Genomic DNA, 13,700 nt, shown 5'->3' with positions numbered 1-13,700 from the left:
TGAAGGACCCCAAAGCGGCAGGGGCAGGGAGCAGCGCTTCCAGGCGCTGGGCAGGAGGGACAGCGCTCCCCCAGCGCTAGATGCAGGCTACCAAAGTCCGTCGGTAGTCCAGGACCTCAGGGGGGCCCAACAGCGCCAAAAGAGGGGAAGGGGCCATCCTCAGTCCAGGAGTAGGGCAGGGCCCAGGGAGGCACGCCACCCCTGAGCCCCAGCAGCAGCAGCTCCGGGTAGATTCAAGTTGGAGAACAAGAACAAGTCCAGAGTGTCACAGCACCCTTTTTATACACACATTCTTGGTCTGAAGGGGCAGGCAGGGGGAGAACCAGCTGGAACTGGTTATGGGGGATTCTTTACACTGGCCAGGCTAGGAACATCAGCCGCACCCCAGGGGGTGGAGCCAGCAGTGTCTGGGGAAAACCCAGCCTCATTCATGACACTCAACCCAGACGGTCAATCCACATGCAGACCCAGGCTCACTCCTCCCCTCACATCAGTATGCTAAACCCTCCATTCACCACCGGGCAGACCCTCCCAGATCCTGGGAGCCAGGCTCACCAGCCAGCCCCGGCCAATCATACGCCAGGCACATATTCCACAAATATGCCAACTTCCAAAAGGGGGACTTCTACACTAGACACACTCATACCTCATATACCGTTGCGCAGCGTTCAACCTCACGAGTTCATACATACCAGACTTGACCCTGCACACCCTACGCACCGGGAACTACCGAGGACTCATCCATCCCCCATGTATTCCTATGGCAGGGTAGGTCGCTCTCTCCTCACACTCACTCAGAGGGGGAATCACCATCCCCAGGTTACATATACCATAAAAACTTCAGGGGCGGACCTGCCAGATGGGCCACGTCCAACACATGCCCCTCCCAGCCCAAAGGCAGGGTAGACCAATCACTACCGTGATGGACTTCCCTGCTTGCCGGGCGATAAAACATGGACGTGGCCCGCGCTACCGAGCCACCCTCCAGTTCAACGCCCACCTGGACCGATAGACACACACAGGCTAAAGATTAAGAAAAATAACAAAATGAAAAATTAATAAAGGCATAGGCCCAACCAGGCTACTCCACTGGCACGCCTTAGTTGTCCGTGACTAGGACCAGGCCCTGGGCTACCCAGGTACCACTGGTCCCTGCTAATCCGGAGTGGGGGGTGGTAACCCCGGGCCCACAATAGCCCTTCTCCACTCCCTTTCTCATGGTAGCCACGCCTACCACTGTTCCTTCCACCTAGGGTCCGCACCCTCAGGCTTGCCAGAGGTCACGGGCAAGAATGCCCCACCCTACCTCTACTTCTGAGGTTCCGCGTTCTCCCAGGAGGAACACCCTCAGAACACACCTTCCTATCAGTTTCGGGACTTCCTCCCTCCACTCGTCCTCCACCTGGGAACTAAGCGTTCAGCTCTCCCCAAGGCAAGCCGCGGCAACGCCAGCTGGTCTTCCTTGTCCGGGATACAACTTAACATAAATTCAATAAAACGAGCCGCGGAAGCGCCAGCAGGTCTCAAGGTTCAGCTCTCCCCAAGGCAAGCCGCGGCAGCGCCAGCAGGTCTTCCTTGTCCGGGATACAACTACCATAACTTTAACAAAACGAGCCGCGGCAGTGCCAGCAGGTCTCAAGGTTCAGCTCTCCCCAAGGCAAGCCGCGGCAGCGCCAGCAGGTCTTCCTTGTCCGGGATACAACTACCATAACTTTAACAAAACGAGCCGCGGCAGCGCCAGCAGGTCTCAAGGTTCAGCTCTCCCCAAGGCAAGCCGCGGAAGCGCCAGCAGGTCTTCCTTGTCCGGGATACAACTTAACAGAAATTCAGCCAGGGCGACACCTGACGCCTAAACCACATTCAGGGACACCTGACGCATCAGACACATTCAGCGGTGCACGGAACACATGATGCCTCCAACACATTCAGCGGGGTAAGGAAGGACAGGATTAACGTTGACTCAGCAAGCTCCCCATCCCGGAGAACTTATACTTCATTACTCAGCATACCTCAACATTCATGCACATACCGTCCCCTAGACTGGTAGGACAGTTTTTCCACCGCCCCCGATTCCTCAACCTGACCCTCGGGGCACGGGTACCATTACTCTAGGGCAGGGACACGGACCATACATATTTGACCACAATTTTGCAACCACCACTGGATCCCACCCTTCTGGTGAATCCAGAGAACCACATTACACTAGGGAGATGATTTACCCTCCCAAGCTAGGGACACTTAACTCGAACACATCTTTCACAGAACGGACATTTACGTAACTCTTAAAACAATAATCTCCTTTCTTTGCGACCAGGTACAATACAGCGTTTTGCAGGGAGGCCAGTTATCGTTGGGGTACTGCGCAAACACAAGTCCGGATCCCACCGCTTGCCACCAATGTAGGAAATGGGACCCCCGGCCGGCCAGGGCTTGCGCCACAGCCAGTCAGAGACCACCACTCCTATGAAAGGTCGACCCCTGCTCGCCCTCTAGGTAACGCGGCGCGGGCAGCCAGGCCTATCTCGGAGGACATGTGAAGCATTTGCGCACGCACCCACCAACAACAACCCCCCCGGGCCTCCCACAAAAGGAACTCCACACCAAGTATATATACGAAAAATAGACTCTGTATTAAGCAGGACACATAGGAACACACATCGTACAAGGTGCCAGGGGCACGGGTAGGGGCTTCGGGGAAGAAGGTACAGCACAGGGCCAAGGGACCACGGCCAGGAATCGCACAGGGGACATCTGGTATTCAGGGGGGGGGGAATAGGACAAGGTAAACAACAACAGGAGCACCCGTAGAGGTGCAACACAGAATACGTGTAGGGATCACATTAGACTTGGTCCATGGCAATCCACAGGCCAGCGGGCCTTTCTGGGGCAAGGTGCCCAAGTGTCTCGATGTTCAGGGCAGGGAGCCCGGGCAAAGCTAAACGTAGCAGTGGCCCACTAAGTGCTGGGCCACTGAGGGACCCCGTGGGAGCCTTACCGGCCCTGGGGAAAAGGGTGCCAACGGGTGGAGCCACTCGGGCTCTGGGGGCAATGATACGGTGGAGCCTCTTGGGGCTCTGGGGGCAATGCTACAGGTGGAGCCTCGCAGGGCTCAGACCATTGGGGGGCACGCGGAGTCCCTCTGGGGGGACTGGGCTTCGTGGGAGGCCTCCCGGGCCTCGGGCACAACCGGAGATTCACTCGAGGGGGGGGCGGACACCGACAACGTGTCCCGACGCCCCTCCTCCCTGTGGCTCGCAGCAGCACTCACCGGTTTTGGTGCGCCGGTCTCCTTCGCTGCGCCAGCTTTCTCCTTGTGCTCCGGGGCTCTCTCTCTCTCGGGAGCCCCGGGGAAGGTCAGCAACTTCACGGGGGTATCGTAGGAGCGCGGGGTGAGCTCCCGCCGCTCCTGCTTCGTCGTTCTTCTTCGGCCGGCCTCTCCTCTATTTCCCGGGCCGGCAGCCAATCACGGCGCGGCCTGGGGAATGACGCTAGCAGGGAATCCCGGGCTGGCAGCCAATACCAGCGCGGCCCGGGGATGACGTCACTAGGGTCCCGGCGGCGGCGGTGAACTCGGGGGGGGAATCGACGAGGAGTGGGCTCCCTCGTAAGGTACACGGGCAGGGGATAGGGCGAGGTAGGCACTCGCTGGGGGTATCGCACCCCGGTAGCACGGGGTAGACGCCGGGTGAGCACCGGCTCGTTGAATGTAGCGCTACCAGCGCTGGTGCAGGAGTGAAGGACCCCAAAGCGGCAGGGGCAGGGAGCAGCGCTTCCAGGCGCTGGGCAGGAGGGACAGCGCTCCCCCAGCGCTAGATGCAGGCTACCAAAGTCCGTCGGTAGTCCAGGACCTCAGGGGGGCCCAACAGCGCCAAAAGAGGGGAAGGGGCCATCCTCAGTCCAGGAGTAGGGCAGGGCCCAGGGAGGCACGCCACCCCTGAGCCCCAGCAGCAGCAGCTCCGGGTAGATTCAAGTTGGAGAACAAGAACAAGTCCAGAGTGTCACAGCACCCTTTTTATACACACATTCTTGGTCTGAAGGGGCAGGCAGGGGGAGAACCAGCTGGAACTGGTTATGGGGGATTCTTTACACTGGCCAGGCTAGGAACATCAGCCGCACCCCAGGGGGTGGAGCCAGCAGTGTCTGGGGAAAACCCAGCCTCATTCATGACACTCAACCCAGACGGTCAATCCACATGCAGACCCAGGCTCACTCCTCCCCTCACATCAGTATGCTAAACCCTCCATTCACCACCGGGCAGACCCTCCCAGATCCTGGGAGCCAGGCTCACCAGCCAGCCCCGGCCAATCATACGCCGGGCACATATTCCACAAATATGCCAACTTCCAAAAGGGGGACTTCTACACTAGACACACTCATACCTCATATACCGTTGCGCAGCGTTCAACCTCACAAGTTCATACATACCAGACTTGACCCTGCACACCCTACGCACCGGGAACTACCGAGGACTCATCCATCCCCCATGTATTCCTATGGCAGGGTAGGTCGCTCTCTCCTCACACTCACTCAGAGGGGGAATCACCATCCCCAGGTTACATATACCATAAAAACTTCAGGGGCGGACCTGCCAGATGGGCCACGTCCAACACTCACCCTGCACACCCACACACTGATTACCCACACACTGCTCACCCTGCACACCCACACACTGCTCACGCTGCATACTCACACACTGCTCACCCTGCACACTCACACACTGCTCACCCTGCACACTCACAAACTGCTCACCCTGCACACTCACACAGCTGGCCCTGGAGACCCACACACTGCTCACCCTGCATACTCACAAATACGCACACTGCACACCCACACACTGCTTACCCTGCATACTCACACACTGCTAACCCTGCATGCTCACACACTGCTCACCCTGCATACTAACACAATGCTGGTCCTGGACACCCACATACTGCTCACCCTGCACACTCACACACTGCTCATCCTGCACACTCACAAACTGCTCACTATGCACACTCAAACACTGCTCACCCTGCATACTCACACACTGCTGGCCCTGGACACCCACACACTGCTCACCCTGCACACTCACACACTGCTTGCCCTGCACAATCACACATTGCTCAACCTGCTTGCTCACACACCGCTTACCCTGCACACTCACCCACTGCTCTCCCTGCACACTAACACACTGCGCACCCTGCATACTCACACACTGCTCAATCTGCACACTCACACTGCTGGCCCTGCACAATCACACACGGCTGGACATGCACACCCACACACTGCTCATCCTGCACACTCAAGCACTGCTCACCCTGCACACTCACACACTGCTCAACCTGCACACACACACTGCTGGCAGTGGACACCCACACACTGCTCACCCTTCATACTCACACACTGCTCACCCTGCACAATCACACACTGCTCACCCTGCACACCCACATACTGCTCACCCTGCACACCCACACACTGGTCACCTTGCACACTCACGCACCGCTCGCCCTGCACACTGACACACTGCTCACCATGCACACTCACACACTGCTCAATCTGCACTTTCACACACTGCGCACCCTGGACACTCACACTGCTGGCCCTGGACACCCACACACTGCTCACCCTACATACTCACACACTGCTCACACTGCATGCTCAAACACAGCTCACCCTGCATACTCACACACTGCTCACCCTGCACACTGACACACTGCTCACCATGCACACTCACACACTGCTCACCCTGCACTTTCACACACTGCGCACCCTGCACACTCACACTGCTGGCCCTGGACACCCACACACTGCTCACCCTGCATACTCACACACTGCTCACACTGCATGCTCAAACACAGCTCACCCTGCATACTCACACACTGCTCACCCTGCTCACTCACACACTGCTCACCCTGCATGCTCACACACTGCTCACCCTGCACACCCACACACTGCTCACCCTGCATACTCACACACTGCTCACCCTGCATACTCACACACTACTCACCCTGCACACTCACACACTGCTCACCTTGCATATTCACACTCTGCTGACCCTGGACACCCAAACACTGCTCACCCTGCACACCCACACACTGCTCACCCTGCACACTGACACACTGCTAATGCTGCACACTCACACACTGCTCACCCTGCACACTCACACACTGCTCACACTGCATGCTCAAACACAGCTCACCCTGCATACTCACACACTGCTCACCCTGCTCACTCACACACTGCTCACCCTGAACACCCAAACACTGCTCACCCTGCATACCCACACATTGCTCACCCTGCATACTCACACACTGCTCACCCTGCTCACTCACACACTGCTCACCCTGAAAACCCAAACACTGCTCACCCTGCTTGCTCACACACCGCTCACCCTGCACACTCACACACTGCTCTCCCTGCACACTAACACACTGCGCACCCTGCATACTCACACACTGCTCAATCTGCACACTCACACTGCTGGCCCTGCACAATAACACACGGCTGGACATGCACACCCACACACTGCTCATCCTGCACACTCAAGCACTGCTCACCCTGCACACTCACACACTGCTCAACCTGCACACACACACTGCTGGCAGTGGACACCCACACACTGCTCACCCTTCATACTCACACACTGCTCACCCTGCACAATCACACACTGCTCACCCTGCACACCCACATACTGCTCACCCTGCACACCCACACACTGGTCACCTTGCACACTCATGCACCGCTCGCCCTGCACACTGACACACTGCTCACCATGCACACTCACACACTGCTCACCCTGCACTTTCACACACTGCGCACCCTGCACACTCACACTGCTGGCCCTGGACACCCACACACTGCTCACCCTGCATACTCACACACTGCTCACACTGCATGCTCAAACACAGCTCACCCTGCATACTCACACACTGCTCACCCTGCACACTGACACACTGCTCACCATGCACACTCACACACTGCTCACCCTGCACTTTCACACACTGCGCACCCTGCACACTCACACTGCGGGCCCTGGACACCCACACACTGCTCACCCTGCATACTCACACACTGCTCACACTGCATGCTCAAACACAGCTCACCCTGCATACTCACACACTGCTCACCCTGCTCACTCACACACTGCTCACCTTGCATGCTCACACACTGCTCACCCTGCACACCCACACACTGCTCACCCTGCATACTCACACACTGCTCACCCTGCATACTCACACACTACTCACCCTGCACACTCACACACTGCTCACCTTGCATATTCACACTCTGCTGACCCTGGACACCCAAACACTGCTCACCCTGCACACCCACACACTGCTCACCCTGCACACTGACACACTGCTAATGCTGCACACTCTCACAATGCTCACCCTGCACACTCACACACTGCTCACACTGCATGCTCAAACACAGCTCACCCTGCATACTCACACACTGCTCACCCTGCTCACTCACACACTGCTCACCCTGAACACCCAAACACTGCTCACCCTGCATACCCACACATTGCTCACCCTGCATACTCACACACTGCTCACCCTGCTCACTCACACACTGCTCACCCTGAAAACCCAAACACTGCTCACCCTGCTTGCTCACACACCGCTCACCCTGCACACTCACACACTGCTCTCCCTGCACACTAACACACTGCGCACCCTGCATACTCACACACTGCTCAATCTGCACACTCACACTGCTGGCCCTGCACAATAACACACGGCTGGACATGCACACCCACACACTGCTCATCCTGCACACTCAAGCACTGCTCACCCTGCACACTCACACACTGCTCAACCTGCACACACACACTGCTGGCAGTGGACACCCACACACTGCTCACCCTTCATACTCACGCACTGCTCACCCTGCACAATCACACACTGCTCACCCTGCACACCCACATACTGCTCACCCTGCACACCCACACAATGGTCACCTTGCACACTCACGCACCGCTCGCCCTGCACACTGACACACTGCTCACCATGCACACTCACACACTGCTCACCCTGCACTTTCACACACTGCGCACCCTGCACACTCACACTGCTGGCCCTGGACACCCACACACTGCTCACCCTGCATACTCACACACTGCTCACACTGCATGCTCAAACACAGCTCACCCTGCATACTCACACACTGCTCACCCTGCACACTGACACACTGCTCACCATGCACACTCACACACTGCTCACCCTGCACTTTCACTCACTGCGCACCCTGCACACTCACACTGCTGGCCCTGGACACCCACACACTGCTCACCCTGCATACTCACACACTGCTCACACTGCATGCTCAAACACAGCTCACCCTGCATACTCACACACTGCTCACCCTGCTCACTCACACACTGCTCACCCTGCATGCTCACACACTGCTCACCCTGCACACCCACACACTGCTCACCCTGCATACTCACACACTGCTCACCCTGCATACTCACACACTACTCACCCTGCACACTCACACACTGCTCACCTTGCATATTCACACTCTGCTGACCCTGGACACCCAAACACTGCTCACCCTGCACACCCACACACTGCTCACCCTGCACACTGACACACTGCTAATGCTGCACACTCACACACTGCTCACCCTGCACACTCACACACTGCTCACACTGCATGCTCAAACACAGCTCACCCTGCATACTCACACACTGCTCACCCTGCTCACTCACACACTGCTCACCCTGAACACCCAAACACTGCTCACCCTGCATACCCACACATTGCTCACCCTGCATACTCACACACTGCTCACCCTGCTCACTCACACACTGCTCACCCTGAAAACCCAAACACTGCTCACCCTGCATACTCACACATTGCTCACCCTGGACACCCACACACTGCTCACCCTGCATACTCACACACTGCTCGCACTGCATGCTCAAACACAGCTCACCCTCCATACTCACACACTGCTCACCCTGCTCACTCACACTCTGCTCACCCTGAACATCCAAACACTGCTCACCCTGCATACTCACACATTGCTCACCCTGCACACCCACACACTGCTCACCCTGCACACTGACACACTGCTAATGCTGCACACTCACACACTGCTCACCCTGCACACTCACACACTGCTCGCACTGCATGCTCAAACACAGCTCACCCTGCATACTCACACACTGCTCACCCTGCTCACTCACACACTGCTCACCCTGAACACCCAAACACTGCTCACCCTGCATACCCACACATTGCTCACCCTGCATACTCACACACTGCTCACCCTGCTCACTCACACACTGCTCACCCTGAAAACCCAAACACTGCTCACCCTGCATACTCATACATTGCTCACCCTGCATACTCACACACTGCTCACCCTGCTCACTCACACACTGCGCACCCTGCATACTCACACACTGCTGGCCGTGGACACTCACACACTGCTCACCCTGCACACTCACACATTGCTCACCCTACACATTCACACATTGCTCACCCTGCACATGCACACAGTGCTGAGCCTGCACACACACACACTGCTCACCCTGCACACCCACACACTGCTCACCCTGCATACTCACACACTGCATGCTCAAACACAGCTCACCCTGCATACTCACACACTGCTCACCCTGCTCACTCACACACTGCTCACCCTGAACACCCAAACAATGCTCACCCTGCATACTCATACATTGCTCACCCTGCATACTCACACACTGCTCACCCTACACATTCACACATTGCTCACCCTGCACATGCACACACTGCTGAACCTGCACACACACACACTGCTCACCCTGCACACCCACACACTGCTCACCCTGCATACTCACACACTGCTCATCCTGCATACTCACACACTACTCACCCTGCACACTCACACACTGCTCACCTTGCATATTCACACTCTGCTGACCCTGGACACCCAAACACTGCTCACCCTGCACACCCACACACTGCTCACCCTGCACACTGACACACTGCTAATCCTGCACACTCACACACTGCTCACCCTGCACACTCACACACTGTGCACCCTGTACACTCACACTGCTGGCCCTGGACACCCACACACTGCTCACCCTGCATACTCACACACTGCTCGCACTGAATGCTCAAACACAGCTCACCCTCCATACTCACACACTGCTCACCCTGCTCACTCACACTCTGCTCACCCTGAACATCCAAACACTGCTCACCCTGCATACTCACACATTGCTCACCCTGCACACCCACACACTGCTCACCCTGCACACTGACACACTGCTAATGCTGCACACTCACACACTGCTCACCCTGAATACTCACACACTGCTCACACTGCATGCTCAAACACAGCTCACCCTGCATACTCACACACTGCTCACCCTGCTCACTCACACACTGCTCACCCTGAACACCCAAACACTGCTCACCCTGCATACCCACACATTGCTCACCCTGCATACTCACACACTGCTCACCCTGCTCACTCACACACTGCTCACCCTGAAAACCCAAACACTGCTCACCCTGCATACTCACACATTGCTCACCCTGCATACTCACACACTGCTCACCCTGCTCACTCACACACTGGCCACCCTGCATACTCACACACTGCTGGCCGTGGACACTCACACACTGCTCACCCTGCACACTCACACATTGCTCACCCTACACATTCACACATTGCTCACCCTGCACATGCACACAGTGCTGAACCTGCACACACACACACTGCTCACCCTGCACACCCACACACTGCTCACCCTGCATACTCACACACTGCTCACACTGCATGCTCAAACACAGCTCACCCTGCATACTCACACACTGCTCACCCTGCTCACTCACACACTGCTCACCCTGAACACCCAAACAATGCTCACCCTGCATACTCATACATTGCTCACCCTGCATACTCACACACTGCTCACCCTACACATTCACACATTGCTCACCCTGCACATGCACACACTCCTGAACCTGCACACACACACACTGCTCACCCTGCACACCCACACACTGCTCACCCTGCATACCCACACACTGCTCATCCTGCATACTCACACACTACTCACCCTGCACACTCACACACTGCTCACCTTGTGTTGGACAGGCCACACGAAGGGCTTGCTCCCTCCCCGCACGACAGGGCCCGAGCTCCGGCCCACCAGGCATAACCCACGAAAAGCACCCGTACCCCGTCTCACGACGGATCTTCTGCCCTCGGACCTCTACTCATCACGGGGCCCAGCCCCACCGGCTCCCCCGGCCGGTTCAAGCCGCCATCTTGGGCCCTGCACCATGAGGCCGCATGGCCTAGCCCCGACCCTAACCCCGGGCCTGGCCGGCCCCGACATCCCGGCACCACCATCCACCCGGGAGGTGAGCGGACCACTTGGCAGGTCAATGGGAGGACGAAGTGTCAAGAGCTCTTCCCCCGCCAGGTGCCGATCGCCTCCAGCTCCCCCAGGCGCCGGCTCCACCCCCTGCTGGGTGTCTGGACACCTTCATCCCGGGCCCTCCGACCTCCAAGTGCGAGGGTCCGGACATCAAAGGGCGGCTGCCCTATAACTGGGGCAACTCCGGAGCAGGAAGGCAGTTGTATCCTGGAGTCGAGAGACACCGAGAGAACTCAGCCTTGACGGACTACTGGCGCTGCCGTAGCCCGCTCTTGTGAACCATCGTCCTGCCTGCTGGCGCTGCCGCGGCCTTCTACAACATCCATCCTCGTCGGGACCTGCTGGCGCTGCCGCGGCCCGTTGTAACGACCATCCTCACCGGGACCTGCTGGCGCTGCCGCGGACCGTACCTCGACCATCTCCACTGGGACCTGCTGGCGCTGCCGCGGACCGTGTACCGACCATCTCCACCGGGACCTGCTGGCGCTGCCGCGGCCCGTACCAACTAAGCTCGAGGATTGTGAGCTAATCATCATCTCATCCAAACTACCTGACTGGTAGACAGACTGTCCCGCTACCCCTTACCCTGCTTTGAGAGACTTGAATCGAGGGGACCCCTGAGTCCAGACCTCCTTGTACCATTCAACCGTACCCTAAGAAGTGCTTATAAAGAACCCTGAACCTTATCCGTGTGTGGTATCTGTCTGTGGGGGGGAAGTTACTTGTCTGTACGATCGCTGGAGACGGCTCTCCCCGGAGACCTCTCCTCCTGACCCCGGCCGACCCTCCCGGTCCGTCTACCCTTTCTAACATTGGTGGCCAGCGGCGCGATCTGAATCAACGCGTAATCGTACAGAGAGTAGCTCACCCCACGACAAAAACACGATGTCAGCCAAAGATAGCAACTCCACCGAGAAATTCCAAATGGATAAAATAGAAGAATACAACCACCGCGAACTGAGACAATTCTGCATAGAACTTGGCATTGCTACCACCGGCCTGAGTACCAAAGATGATCTAAAACACGCCCTAGAGTCGTGGACAGAAACTGGGGTCGCCGGACCCTCCGACCAAAGCAGCATCACACCAGAGGGGAACGCCACGGCTCCCGAGGAGCGGGGAACGGGTCTCTCGCAGGAGGAGATCCGAGAAAGAGAAAGAACCAGATTGCACGAGTTGGAAATGGCACGACTCAAGATGGATGGGGAACTCAAGTTAGCTGAACAGAAACTCAACCTCGAGCACATGCGGCTCCGAGATGAACGAGAAGAGAAGCAGAGACAGAGAGAGCTGGAGGAGAAAAAAATAACGCTCGAGCACGAGCGCAAACTGGCGGAAATAGAACTTCGGAAACAGAATAAGGAACTGGGGGTGCCTGAGCGACCACACACCCCGGGGCCAATCGAGAAAAAAGTCCACATCCCCAAGGATGTTGTCCGCGAGTATGTCCGAGAAGACGACATACAACAGTGGTTTAAAGCCTACGAGATCGCCATGACCTCCCACCGGATCGACCGGAGTGATTGGGGAGCCGGACTTTGGGGGAGGTTTATCAACGAGGGTCGCGATGCCCTACTGCAGCTCCCAGATCACCAAATGTCGTCCTACGACCACATGAAGGCTGCCCTCCTCACCCGCTACGGCCTCACACCCGAGATGTACCGCCAGAGGTTCAGAGATTGCACCCGGATCCCAGGTACAACTTGGGTAGAATACGTGAACTATTTCAGCCGTGCCTTCGAGGGTTGGATAAAGAGGAGCCAGGTCACCACCTACGAACAACTCTTTAACCTGATGGTATGGGAGCACCTGTCAAACAACTGCTTCGTCGAGCTCAGGCAGCACCTCCTCGACAGTAAGCTGACTGACCCCCGGCAGCTCGCCGCCGAAGCTGACCGATGGGAAAGCACCCGAGTGGGCCTGAGGGGGCCACACGAACAGAACCGAAACAACCAAGGCCAGCACCGTCCTCGGGGAGGAGGAGGGGGCCAGGGGCGAGGGAGAGACGCCTTGCCCGCAACACCCGTGGCCAGCACCCCGGCTCCGGCCGGTCAGGGCAACCCCCCGTGGCGTCCTGGGGTCCGAGCCAACGTCACGTGCCACCGATGCCAGCGAGTCGGCCACTACGCCAATGACCCGAGCTGCCCGCAGAACCAAACACCCAAGCCCCGCCAGGTAGCTGCCGCCGCCCTGGCGGAAGAGCGATCATTGGAGGAACCAGAGGAGTATGAGCCGGCCCAGCAAGAGTGGGAACCGGCCGCCATGGTCCTGGCGTGCTTAGGGGGAAGAGACATGGTCCCGCGGGCTCCCCTACCCGCTAACACCAGGA

This window comes from Triturus cristatus, chromosome 1_1 (assembly GCF_964204655.1).
Source record: "Triturus cristatus chromosome 1_1, aTriCri1.1, whole genome shotgun sequence".
Lineage (NCBI taxonomy): Eukaryota > Metazoa > Chordata > Amphibia > Caudata > Salamandridae > Triturus > Triturus cristatus.
The sequence above is the reverse complement of the archived record's forward strand: the minus strand, read 5'-3'. Positions refer to the sequence as shown.